Source organism: Podarcis cretensis (genome assembly GCF_951804945.1).
Source record: "Podarcis cretensis genome assembly, chromosome: Z".
Lineage (NCBI taxonomy): Eukaryota > Metazoa > Chordata > Lepidosauria > Squamata > Lacertidae > Podarcis > Podarcis cretensis.
In genome coordinates this window covers 314,308-326,773 of record NC_137184.1, presented here as the reverse complement: position 1 = coordinate 326,773, position 12,466 = coordinate 314,308, and positions in this window count along the sequence as shown.

Here is a 12,466-nt window from a genome sequence, read left to right as displayed (position 1 = left end):
TCAGGTACTGTATGATTAAGGGAAAATTCAGTAATACCATGTCCACATTGAGCAGGAAAGAATTAGAGGAGCAAACACTGCACGGAGGAAGCTTTTTACTAAAGTTGCAGGAGTTCTTTTCTAAATGAGATTTACTTCCAAGTAAACAGAGAATCATAGAATTGTAGAGCTGGAAGGGACCCTGGGGGTCATATAATTCAGCCCCCCTTCATTGTGTGATAGAAGTTCCTTAATCAGAGGACAAGCATTGCCAGGTAACACAGCACTATATTAAGTGACACTTGGAACTTTTTGCAGTCTGTTATGAACGCAGTGCCAGGCAGAGCTTGCATGTGGAAGCAGCCCTCGTGTGAACATGCCCAGCTGGAATTCCCCATCTGATTTGTGCCCTTCAAGGCGATGTAAAGATTTTCCCATTCCAGTGGAATAAATGTTCGCATGTATTCCCTGCCCGCCCACCTTACTTAAACACAAGTCGGAATGTATTGATTCTTTCAGTTCTGGGGGAGGGACTATTTCTGCAAAGTAAAATTCATGTCTGGACACTGCTCAGGAAGGCTGTTCAAGGGTAGATGGGGAAATGATCAGACCTTGTGTTGGGCAACTTCTGACGGTTATCTCTGCTCCATGTGATCTCGAACTCCACCCCCCAAACTCTCATGCACCAGTCCATAGAAGTGGACGTATTTCCCTGGCAGAATTTTATTAAGCAGTGTACAGAGGAATCTGTACACTGCTTAACTCTAAATAGAGCCTCAAAGCAGTTGACAAATAATGCAAAACATACTCTGAAGGTATCGATAATGATCAACGCTGAAAATGAGTTCACAGAAAAGCAAAGCAAATAAAACCCACAATTAAAAGTGTAAATTCTCAGCTAGAATTATAGATTAAAATGTGTGTCTGGGCTGGCACTGAAAAGGACACATGGGAGGCACCAGCCCAAGATGCACAGGCAGGGAGTTCCAGAGGGAAGGAGCCGCCAAACCAGAATATCAATTGTTTGCCTGACAATTGAAGAATGGCAACAGAAAGTATTGGAGTATGCGGAAATAGCAAGGCTAACTGGAAGAATCCAACAGCAGGATGATGAGAAATTCCAAAAAGAATGGTCCAAATTTATGGTATACTTAGAGAAAACTGTACATAAATAAAGACACTCACAGGGCTGAAATAAAACTCATAACGTTTATTGTAAACATTTGGTTAGACCACAAGATGTAATGCTGTATTATAATAAGGAATGTATGCCTAAAGTACAATACAAAAATTTAATAAGGAATTATAGACACATAGAATGTATATATAGGAATCACGCTTAAGCAAGAGCAATGTAGAGAAGCCAGAAGAGGGGTGGAGGGAAGTTAATTAGGATAAGATATAGACTGAAAGGAGAATAATATTGTGCTGTATTGTGTTTAAGATATTTGGAAAAATTTAATAAAAATTATTGGAAAAAAACAGAATATCAATTATTTGCGGGTGAGGAATGAACGTTATGCAGCACCTGTCAAAGTGCTGTTTCCACAGGTTGAAGTAGTGGAGTGGCTGAGTGGGCAGGTATGGAGTGGGGCAATCCTTCAAGTCCCAGGCTGGACCAGGTACCCTATCACAGGTAGTGAAAAAAATCTTAAGTGCTTCCCCTTTTTACTCAAAGCAGCCTGTGTGGCTTGGAGGGAGCAGGTATCTCTGCTGGGACAGAACATGCCTAATCCTTCTGTTGTTTACCACAATGTTGTTTGATTCCCATGGTGGTGGCCGTCCAGGGACCAGAATCAGAAACAGGCCTTACCTTCCTCTTATCCTGGCTGTGCAAGTCCAGCTGCCTGCGGAACTCCTTGCCACAACTCCTATCAGCTCCAGCCAGCATTCCCAACCATCAGGGATGGTGGGATCTGTAGCCCAACAGGAAAGGGGTGGGTGCTTCTGACCTGGACCCTGTGATCCTCATCTGAGGCCCTTCTTTGTGTGCCCCCTCCATGAGAGGTCCAGAGGGTGACAACAGGAGAACGGGGCCTTTTCTGCGGTGGGTCCTCACTTGTGGGATTCTCTCTCCAGAGAAGACCACCTGGTGGCTTTGTGACACACCTGTAGGTGCCAGGCAAAAACATTTCTCTTTTTCCAGGCCTTTGGCTAATTGTATAATCCGTGGCCTTTTAAACTGTGTGTGTATGGGAGAGTTTATTATTTTTTGCTGGTTACTCTGTTATGTATTAGGACGCGGGTGGCACTGTGGGTTAAACCACAGAGCCAAGGGCTTGCCGATCAGAAGTTCGGTGGTTCGAATCCCCGCGACGGGGTGAGCTCCCGTTGCTCAGTCCCTGCTCCTGCCAACCTAGCAGTTTGAAAGCACGTCAAGTGCAAGTAGATAAATAGGTACCACTCTGGCGGGAAGGTAAACGGCGTTTCCGTGCGCTGCTCTGGTTCGCCAGAAACGGCTTAGTCCTGCTGGCCACATGACCCGGAAGCTGTACGCCGGCTCCCTCGGCTTACAGAGCGAGATGAGCACCACAACCCCAGAATCGGCCACGACTGGACCTAATGGTCAGGGGTCCCTTTACCTTTACTATGTTATGAATTTTTGTGTTTTTATATTGTAAGCTGCCTTGTGGTCTTCAAGTGAAGGGCAATATAGCAATTTAATAAATCACCACCACCACCATCTAATTATTTTTTCCAGTCTTATGTTCAGTTCCCCATATTTCCACATCAGTTTCCTTAAAAACAAGAAGTCCTAACTGGAAAACCTTGAATATAGACTTATGTGAAATGTGGCTACTGCAAACATGGGACTTAGATCTAATAGGCAAATTAATGGATAAGATGCACAATCGCAGAAGTAGCAAGCGAAACATGAAAAAGGATGCTTCTCAAAAAAAAGGGTGGTTTTATTTTATTTCGTATGTTGTTGTTGCAAAGGACCTCCTGCAACTTAGGGACAGCTGTGGACAGATATTTTATTTAATATTTGCTTTGGGTAGAACTTGTATTTTTTTCTGAATAGTCTTTGTAACTGTTCTTGTGGGAGAGGGCATCGATTTCCCTTTTCTTGTTACATTGTGCAATACCTGTAAAAGACAGACCGTTAAAACAAGAAGAAGAAGCTCTCATTAAACTCATCCATATCGAGGTACGCAGAGATATCATTGCCCCCCGACTGGAGAGGCTTGCTGACCTTCCGAATAAGCCTAAACTTAGTGCTCTCCTCTTAGGCAAAGATCATACGACAACCTGGATGGTCGGAAGATTCTGCGCCCAGATTTGCAGGCACAGACCATCCCCCGGAACAAATTACAGTGGTACCTCAGGCTACATACGCTTCAGGTTACATACGCTTCAGGTTACAGACTCCACTAACCCAGAAATAGTACCTCGGGTTAAGAACTTTGCTTCAGGCTGAGAACAGAAATCGTGCTCTGGCGGTGTGGTGGCGGCAGCGGGAGGCCCCATTAGCTAAAGTGGTGCTTCAGGTTAAGAACAGTTTCAGGTTAAGCATGGACCTCTGTAACGAATTCAGTACTTAACCTGAGGTACCACTGTAGTCTGTTAGGAAAACAGTCAAAGTGAGCCTCCAGGGTGATAGGGCCAATCTGTATGGTATCTCAAATTTTAAATTTTAGGTTCTCACGTGTCTATGCGTTTAACTTAACTTTAATTCTTAAGCTGTTTCAAATGCATGTTTTATCCTTGTGAAAGCTTTCTCAGATGTGCCTTGCGAGCTGGTCTATGACTGTAATAAACAAACAAGCAAACAAACCCATATTTTCAGTGTGAATTTCTTCTACTATAGATCATATGCAGCTTTGCCCGTGTGCTTATTTTCCCCTAATACAATGCATTTCTGTATGTTACTTACGCACTTTTTGCTGCACATTACTTGGCTGGGGAAATATGCTGCAAGATTTGGAAGAGCTGCAAATTTCATAGGGCTGCTGTGTTTGGGTCCTCATGCTGTTTCAGAGAGTGCAGATTGAGGGAGGTTTGGCTTCGACTGTGCTCTGTATCAGATCTCCCCTGCTCCTAGCCATGCTGAGCAGCAGCAGCACCCGGACATCTTCAGGCTCCCCTGAAGGAAATGGGGGGGGGGGTGATGGACTTTAGCCCACTTCCCCTCCTTTCCAAAAGCTTTTCTAGGCTACTTGCGCTTGTTAGAGGAGATGGAAGCAGAGGACCCTGCTCTGCCCAGTCTCTCTTCCTGCCCCCCCCCACCGCCCAGAAGCCTCTCCGCAGAATCAACAGCTGGCGTCCTGCTGTGCGGATGCACAATGGAGCCAGTCCCCACCAGACAATGTACCTGTCATGAGAAGACATAAAACTGGCAATTAATGGGAGGGCCTCTGAGCTGCGCTTTTCAGGCCGGACAATGAGGAGGGTCTGCAAAGGGAAGATTAAGCCTGATGCATCCATAGCAGCTTGTTATATGATGGGTCCCCAGCGCGGTTTGTTTTTGCAAAAATAAAACTCTCAATGAAACCTCATGCTTGGAGAGAGAGAGAAAGAACCAACCCTTCAGAAGAAGCGCCATGCTGGAAAACAGTATAATCTGTCCCCACTGCAGCAAATAGCAGGGAACTGTGTCCAGCTACACAATGCTCTGATACATAGATACATGGAGGCACAGGTCAATTCTGTGTCCAGGGCAGCTGTTTACCAGCTCCATCTGGTACGTAGGCAGAGACCCTCCCTGCCCACAGACTGCCTTGCCTGATGCAGGCTCTGGTTATCTCCCGCTTGGACGACTGCAATGCGCTCTACGTGGGGCTACCTTTGAAGGTGACCCGGAAACTACAACTAATCCAGAATGTGGCAGCTAGACTGGTGACTGGGAGCAGCCACCGAGACCACATAACACCGGTCTTGAAAGACCTGCATTGGCTCCCAGTACGTTTCCAAGCACAATTCAAAGTGTTGGTGCTGACCTTTAAAGCCCTAAACGGCCTCGGTCCAGTATACCTGAAGGAGCGTCTCCACCCCCATCATTCTGCCCGGACACTGAGGTCCAGCTCCGAGGGCCTTCTGGAGGTTCCCTCCCTGCGAGAAGCCAAGTTACAGGGAACCAGGCAGAAGGCCCTCTTGGTGGTGGCACCTGCCCTGTGGAACGCCCTCCCACCAGATGTCAAAGAGAACAACTACCAAACTTTTAGAAGATATCTGAAGGCAGCCCTGTGGGAAGCTTTTAATGTTTGATGTATTACTATATTTTAATATTTGGTTGGAAGCCGCCCAAAGTGGCTGGGGAAGCCCAGCCAGATGGGCGGGGTATAAATAATAAATTATTATTATTATTATATTACATGAACGGGACCCCGAGGGTGATATAGTCCAAACCCCTGCAATACAGCTAAAGAGTTCCTGCTTTAAAATCTCTAATGAGTGAGATACCTTGGGAGATATCCATTCCACTGTCAGACAGCTCTTACCCTCAGAAAGTTCTTCCTAATATTTAGTTGGAATCTCCTTTCTTGTCCTCTGAATCCGTTGGTCTAGGTCCTAGGACCAGGGTCCTACCCTCTGGAGCAGCAAACAGAAGCAGCAGCTTTCTCTGCCTTCATGGGACAGCCCTTCAGATATCTGAAGTCAGCTCTAACATCTCTCTCTGCCGTCTCTTCCACAGGCTAAACATCCCCACCTCCCTCAACCGTCCCTCCTAAGGTTTGGTTTCCAGCCCCTTGATCACCCAGAACAACCTCCCTTTGCACATGCCCTTGCTCACTTGCCACTTGCCACTATGTGCTATGTACTGGCAAGGTTGGGTTTGCCATTATAAACCCAATAAAGGGATAGTGTTATTGCCATAGAGTTAGACTCCCAGATCCTTTTAGGCCCTCCAAGCTCAGCCCCAAAGCTCAAGAGGTGACTTTGGGTTAGCCACTTGTTCTTTTTGGCTTGCCTTACCTAGCGAAGGGGACACGGGTGGCACTGTGGGTTAAACCACGGAGCCTAGGACTTGCCGATCAGAAGGTCGGCGGTTCGAATCCCCGCGACGGGGTGAGCTCCCGTTGCTCGGTCCCTGCTCCTGCCCACCTAGCACTTAGAAAGCACGTCAAAATGCAAGTAGATAAATAGGTACCACTCTGGCGAGAAGGTAAACGACATTTCCGTGCGCTGCTCTGGTTTGCCAGAAGCGGCTTAGTCATGCTGGCCACATGACCTGGAAGTTGTACGCCGGCTCCCTCAGCCAATAAAGCGAGATGAGCGCCACAACCCCAGAATCGGTCACGACTGGACCTAATGGTCAGGGGTCCCTTTACCCTTTACCTTACCTTACCTAGACAGCATCTTAAAAAGCAGAGACATCACCTTGCCAACAAAGGTCCATATATTTCAAGCTATGGTTTTCCCAGTAGTGATGCATGGAAGTAAGAGCTGGACCACAAAGAAGGCTGATCGCCGAAGAATTGATGCTTTTGAATTCTGGTGTTGGAGGAGACTCTTGAGAGTCTCATGGACTCCAAGAAGATCAAACCTATCCATTCTGAAGGAAATCAGCCCTGAGTGCTCCCTGGAAGCACAGATCCTGAAGCTGAGGCTCCAATACTTTGGCCACCTCATGAGAAGAGAAGACTCCCTGGAAAAGACCCTGATGTTGGGAAAGATGGAGGGCACAAGGAGAAGGGGACGACAGAGGATGAGATGGTGGGACAGTGTTCTCGAAGCTACCAGCATGAGTTTGACCAAGCTGCGGGAGGCAGTGGAAGACAGGAGTGCCTGGCGTGCTCTGGTCCATGGGGTCACGAAGAGTGGGACACGACTGAACAACTAAACAACAACAACAAATGTGGGGTGTACAGCTTCCGTGGAAGGAATGGGAAACCTCCCAAGCTGACAATGTGTGGGTGTGTGGGTGTCCAGTAGGGAGGAAAGGCACGGGTGGCCGCAGTTTCTCCAGGACAAGAAAAGTTATTTTTCCCTGCGAGGAAGAACCATGTGCAAATGCAGCCCCACAGTCAGATCCCAACTGTGTTGCGTTGTAGGACACAGAGGAGGAAAAGCAGCTAATTAGAGCCAGGGATCACTCTGTGGCAGCGTTATAGCCCCAAGCAACAACCCAAAGCGTCACCTGGAAAGAAATCTCAAAGCAGCAACAGCAGCAGCTTCCTATGCAAGGCAAGGATTGCAGGCAGTTCAAAGTTCTTCCCTCTCTGCCACCAACACACACACACACACACACACACACACACACACGGTTGTGGGTAGATTCTTACTGACTGCTTTTCACTTCTTCAGGAGAAAACCAAGTAGTTTGGAAGCATGCATAGTTCTGTTTTGGGGTGCAAAACCCCAATCTCTGCATGGCAGACACTCCAGGGGTTCCTATTTTACCCAGGGGTCAGTTTCCCTCGAATGAGGGTCAGCGGAGACTGTGGTGTCTTTAGGATGAATGGTTTTGTTTACACATATGTACAGCCTGGACATTTTATTTATTCCTTTTTCCATTAAAATGTATATACCTCTTGATTGTATGAAAAACCCCACCAAGGCCCTCAAAGTAGCTTACAAAACAAGCAATGAAATTATTAGTAAAAACAATTAAAACATTCAAACAATTAAAACCAGCAGTCAATTAAAAGCACCAGCAGCATTCTAGATATCTGGTAGGCTTGACTAAACAAAAACATTTTCATTTTAAATTTACTGCTTTTCTATCTCACTTTTCCTCCAAGACAGCATACATGGTTCTCCCCCTCCCCATTTAAAAGCACTATGTCACCCACTTAAAAAAAATATGAAAGCAGATAAACCGCAGACTTTTGCTGTTAGGAAAGTGATAGAGAATTTCCCTGAGTAGTGTAAGGAAAAACAAGCAAACAAATAATGAAGCCTGCTCATTGTCCTACTGTTGCTCTGTAAACAAATCAGAATGAAGGCTCATTAAAGATCAGACACATCATCTAATCTCCATGAAAGCTATATTGCAAGCAAATTAGGATGCTCAATAAAGGGGCCATCTATGGGAATCCCAAATGGGTTATTCCTGTGAAATATGCCCTGCTAGAAACAAAATCCAAATTGAAAGGGTGTTTTGTTTTGGGGCACAAGAGGTGCAATGGATGGGGATGGGGCCACCTAGAAGCAAGGCCACCTGTGCACTCACACCATCCCAGACGCCATGTGCCATTCAACCTGGTGCAGGGAAGACCAAGGCCGCCAGACTGCCCCTCCCACAGAGACAAGCAAGAAGGACTCAGCGGCACGGCTGGGGCAGGGGGTATGCAGAGGCGGAAAGTGGCAAAGCAAGCTGCGCATTGGAAACAGCAAAACAGGTAATGTTGTACTTGACATTACATCCCACACCTATCATGACCAGCTTGCAAAGTTCTGGGGCCAGAGGTGCCTGATGGAGCTGGACGGATTGAGCCCTGCTGCCTCCCATCTTTCCCTCTGCTGTAATGGCTGCACTCAGGTGACAACTATGAGGGAGAGGAGGTCTGAGCTTTGGCCCTAGATGTCAGCAGGGCGCAGGTTGCAAAAGGGCAGGACCCGTTAGATGGTTTCCTCTCTGTGTCTCTGCCTCTCTGTCCCAACATAAATGAGGGATATTGCTTTAAGGTAAGGTTACCAGGGGACATGGGTGGCGCTGTGGTCTAAACCACAGAGCCTAGGATTTGCCGATCAGAAGGTCGGCGGTTCAAATCCCCACGACGGGGTGAGCTCCCGTTGCTCGGTCCCTGCTCCTGTCCACCTAGCAGTTCGAAAGCACATCAAAGTGCAAATAGATAAATAGGTACCGCTCCAGTGGGAAGGTAAACAGCATTTCGGTGCGCTGCTCTGGTTCGCCAGAAGCGGCTTAGTCATGCTGGCCACATGACCCGGAAGCTGTACGCCGGCTCCCTCAGCCAATAAAGCGAGATGAGCGCCGCAACCCCAGAGTCGGCCACGACTGGACCTAATGGTCAGGGGTCCCTTTACCTTTGAGGTTACCAGACGTCCCCGTTTCCCAGGGACAGTCCCTGGATTTACAGATCAGTCCTCATGCAAAAGGGACGCAGGTGGCGCTGTGGGTTAAAGCCTCAGCGCCTAGGGCTTGCCGATCGAAAGGCCGGCGGTTCGAATCCCCGCGACGGGGTGAGCTCCCGTTGCTCGGTCCCTGCTCCTGTCCACCTAGCAGTTCGAAAGCACATCAAAGTGCAAATAGATAAATAGGTACCGCTCCAGTGGGAAGGTAAACAGCATTTCGGTGCGCTGCTCTGGTTCGCCAGAAGCGGCTTAGTCATGCTGGCCACATGACCCGGAAGCTGTACGCCGGCTCCCTCAGCCAATAAAGCGAGATGAGCGCCGCAACCCCAGAGTCGGCCACGACTGGACCTAATGGTCAGGGGTCCCTTTACCTTTGAGGTTACCAGACGTCCCCGTTTCCCAGGGACAGTCCCTGGATTTACAGATCAGTCCTCATGCAAAAGGGACGCAGGTGGCGCTGTGGGTTAAAGCCTCAGCGCCTAGGGCTTGCCGATCGAAAGGCCGGCGGTTCGAATCCCTGCGACGGGGTGCGCTCCCGCTGCTCGGTCCCAGCGCCTGCCAACCTAGCAGTTCGAAAGCACCTCCGGGTGCAAGTAGATAAATAGGGACCGCTTACCAGCGGGAAGGTAAACGGCGTTTCCATGTGCAGCTCTGGCTCTGGCCAGAGCAGCGATGTCACGCTGGCCACGTGACCCGGAAGTGTCTCCGGACAGCGCTGGCCCCTGGCCTCTTAAGTGAGATGGGCGCACAACCCCAGAGTCTGTCAAGACTGGCCCGTATGGGCAGGGGTACCTTTACCTTTACCTTTTACCTCATGCAAAATCCATTGAAGTTGAAAAGTGTCCCCGAATTCATTGAAAAAAATCTGATAACCTTACTGCAAGGCTACTTCTCAAATGCCCAGTTTGGGCTGCCCATCCATGCACTGCGCAGCCTCTTGTGAGGCACACCAGCCTCACCCTCCCTCCCTGATGAGCTCTGGGCACCAGGTTGCATCCATGGAGCAGGAATTCAAAGAGCAAACAAGGACCTGAGTGACAACCACTGCGGATTGGCTGGCCCAGACAGCGGTTGCCAAGGGTTCAGAGACCAGTCATCTGTCGGAGGAGCCAAAGGCATCTGATTGGTGGCAGCTTTAGACTCTCAATGAGCCCAATCCGCCAGGACTTAGGAAGGCAGGAAGTGAGCGTATGGAAAAACAACAGCAATAATAACTCTTCGCAAGGCCAACCTGCTGACTAACTCAACAAGAATTCTTTGGTCACCTGTTTTTCAAAAGATTAAGGTGGAAATCATAGGCACCAACTCCTAGGGGCCCAGATCTCTTTGCCCACCCACCCCCATCAGATTCAAGGAGGGCTCCCCCTCTGCCAGAAAGCACCAGGGACATGGCTGCCACTTGGCACTTACTCACACAATTGCCAGCTCCCCTCTCCCTCTTTCCTATCACAGCTCCGCTCTTGATATTTTAGAGGCTGCAGAGGAGGCACCAGAGGTCCTCTTCATTTCGGATAGGTTTGCGTGATTCAAAGTCTCTCTGTATCCTTCCATGATGGTGGTGCAAAAGATTCAGCTTCTCTCCCCCAGGTACTGCAGTCCTCCTGCAAAATTGCTTCCGCACATCAACTTAAAAACACACACACACTGGCAACATAACACACTTATTCTTAGGTCCTCAGAATGTCTTTAATTCCATAAATATTTTAATGCTCTCCCCCCCCCCTTTTTGCTGTATTTTGCTTATTTATTTATTACATTAACAAAAAGGTAAAGGGACCCCTGACGACTCTGAACGGCGCTCATCTCGCTTTATTGGCTGAGGGAGCCAGCGTGCAGCTTCCGGGTCATGTGGCCAGCATGACTAAGCTGCTTCTGGCGAACCAGAGCAGTGCACGGAAACACTGTTTACCTTTCCACCAGAGCAGTACCTATTTATCTACTTGCACTTTGACGTGCTTTCGAACTGCTAGTTTGGCAGGAGGAGGGACCGAGCAATGGGAGCTCACCCCGTCACGGGGATTCGAACCGCCGACCTTCTGATCAGCAAGTCCTAGGCTCTGTGGTTTAACTCACAGCGCCACCCGCGTCCCAGTTACATTAATATACCACCTTTATCTTCCAAGGATCTCATGGTTCTCCTCCCCATTTCATCCTCACAACAACCCTGTGAAGTAGGTTAGGCAGAGAGATAGTGAGTGGCCTCCTCTGCCCTGTCATCCTAGAATGGAGAACAATAGGCCCAGTGGAACTGTGTGTCTGGCTTTTGGCTGATGCTGGAAGCTGGAACAACAAAAGACTGTCTCTTGCTCTGGGCTGGACCCAAAGCTGTGACTTAGAAACCTAACTGGAGAATTAGGTTGGGGAATTAACGCGGCAAGCCCCTCCACCCTACACAATAGATTCCCCCAAAGCAGTCAGATGTTTCTCTGCAGCTTCCAAAGCTGCTGTCCACCCTCACCATGCGATTCAGGTGGAATTCTTTCCTCATGAAACCACCCGCTAGTCATCTGCAGTGACTAAGGAAGGCAGCGCCACAGATTTACTCTTCCCGCCTTTCTTTCAGAGATTTATTGCTGCGCTGGGGGGGGGGCAGGGATCCGGAGGCCCAGAAGGACAAAGGCAGTTGCCCACCAGTCTGAGGGGCAGCACAAACATCCCATCCTCCAGGAGGGAGTCTCACTGAAATGGGGCATTGCTCAAAGGGGAACGTCTCCCTCAAAAGGGGAAGAATGTGGTTTGCCCATGGGGGGTTGGTGGGCGGGGGGGGGGGAGAAGACACAGCACCAGCCACCCATCTTTTTCTGAGCTGGCTGCTATTGAGCGGATGGCAAGGGAGGCAACTGTGGGAAAGACAGCAAAGGAGGAGACGGGAAATTCTTGGCGTTGGCCTTAAGGCATTCAGAAATGTGTGTGTGTTTGTGTGTGTGTGTGTGTGAGAGAGAGAGAGAGAGAGAGAGAGAGAGAGAGAGAGAGACCATGTTTATCAGATCTCTCACTTGAATCTGAAACTCTCGAGGGGCCCTGTTTTCACACTTTTTAAACATTTTGAATGGAGCACTTGTTTAAAATCTCACCACTTTCGTTTATATGGCATTGAAACGCTTTTATTACTGGGCTATGGCAAGAAGTATTCTCTGCAAAACCATCCTTTTGGCTTTCTCCCTTCTTCTTCTTCTTCTTCTTCTTCTTCTTCTTCTTCTTCTTCTTCTTCTTCAGGGTGAGGAGGTAGGTTGGGGGAAAGTTCCCCAAAACTTTAGAAATACTTCCGCAGTGTATATTCTTGCTTTCTCCCAGTGTCCACTGCTACTTAACAGGGACACCAAAGCTGGCATTTCCAAAGCAAGGCTCGGCCCCAGGCAGGATCCTGCAAAGATTTTTCAAAGCAAACTGTTGCAGGCCATCCCAATCTACAAGTGATGAGAGAATCCAGGGGTTCCAGGTGCTTACGCAGGTTTTGTTTCCCCAGAATGAAGGTCAGTGGAGACTGTGGTGTCTTTAGAACATATGG